We start from the raw sequence: 1,724 nt of genomic DNA on the forward strand, positions 1-1,724 counted from the left end.
GCATTTGCTGTTTTCACAAAAACTCTCAATTAGCTTCATTCAAGCATACCAACAAGTCAACCACAATATTTAGCTTCATAATAACAAATGTATAAAGAAATAAATGAAAGGACTCAAAGTGGGAATGAAAATAAATTATTATAACTAAAAAGACGTAAAATGAACGCTTTATGTGTTAAATTCTCAACACATATCATACCCCCAAACTTAAACCGTTGCTTGTCCCCAAGCAACCAAAAGACAAATATAAAGACTCAATATAAACAAAAATGCATGATCAAGGCATTAAGTGCTTTCCCAAAGAGAGTTATAGCATCATGATGTTCATAGCCTTTCATAAATCTAAGATGTGTCACTCAAAACCAAGTTCTTTGTGTGAACCATAGGCTAGCATTCCCTTTTCTTCGTTAAGTTCAAACACAATCACCATTTTAGGATCAATAGGGCTTATAGGGTTATCTCTCATTGGCGTATCTTTTCTCTCATAACCTTTTTCACTTGTATACTCCATATAAAATTTTTCAAATTTTTGGGCCTTTTGGCCTCTTTAGTTTGGAGTTTGCACATAATCCCTATGGGAATTTTGTTGTGCCTTTTCATAATATTTTGTAAAACACATAGCCCCTATGGGACTTTTGTTGTGTTTTCAACACCCTTTGTGTGATAAGGAGTCAATTTAGAGCTTTGCTCTTTTGTATTGACTTTGTGTCCTTATGTAAACTCCTCCCCCAAATTTGAATATGACAATGTCCTCATTGGCGTTTTATGGGGTAAATGGTGTTTAAAGGGTGCAAGTGGCTAATATGAGCATAGAAAAGATGGCCTATCTCATTTCCTAATGGTGATTGTGTGATCAAAGTGTTTTCCCAAAAGGGTTTTGCTAGTTCTAGTCAAAAACAAAGTACCATGATTAAGTGACAAACAATCACTAAAATTATTCGGGCTATGATCTCATGTGTTAACAGTTCTCAAGTGAAATGATCATGCGTAAAAATAAGACTAAAAACTATAAAAAATTGTTCCCGACTCAAAAAAGTAAAATATGAAGCTAAAGTAGGGTGGTAGAACCTGTCCTACATCAAAGGAGTAGGTTTTGAAGTCTGAGCTGCCATCTCCTTCTTCAACTTCTCATTCTCTTCAAACAGACTCTTATTATCCACCTTGATGGCCTTCAGAATGTTTTCACGAAAGTTGATATTTTCACCTGTAATGAGACTAAACAAAAGCACCAACCTTTCTACAAAAATGGAGCTGTTATGATTAGTCGATGATAAATAATGTCTAATAAAGCTTATCCAAACATTCTTATCAGAGGACAAATTGGCAGCCTTAAAGGTTTTCAACATGAAATGAGTGTAAGGCTTCCAATCAGTCTCAGACATTCCAAGGAAAGTCATGATCTCAACCAAATATGTCTTAGAGGCAGTGTGCAAAAGTGCATCATTCTCATAATCTATGTGAGCTGAGGGTTGTTTCAAGTCTAAGTCAAGTGGTGATACAATGGATGGGGTGAAGCTCTTTTGCTCACTATTTTCTAGCAGCTCAAATGTTGTAGCATCCACTGGGACAACATAAGTTCCTAATTCCTCTATTTCCTCAACATACTCTCCTTCCAACTTAAGGCTTTTCTGAATACCCTCTTCCAAACACATCTCCTCTATCTTAGATATTCTTGAACACTCTTCCAAGTAATCAGGGTACTTTAGAGAGTTGAAGACATTAAA

The sequence above is a fragment of the Cynara cardunculus genome (genome assembly GCF_001531365.2).
Source record: "Cynara cardunculus var. scolymus isolate 2C chromosome LG 10, CcrdV1, whole genome shotgun sequence".
NCBI classification, from domain to species: domain Eukaryota; kingdom Viridiplantae; phylum Streptophyta; class Magnoliopsida; order Asterales; family Asteraceae; genus Cynara; species Cynara cardunculus.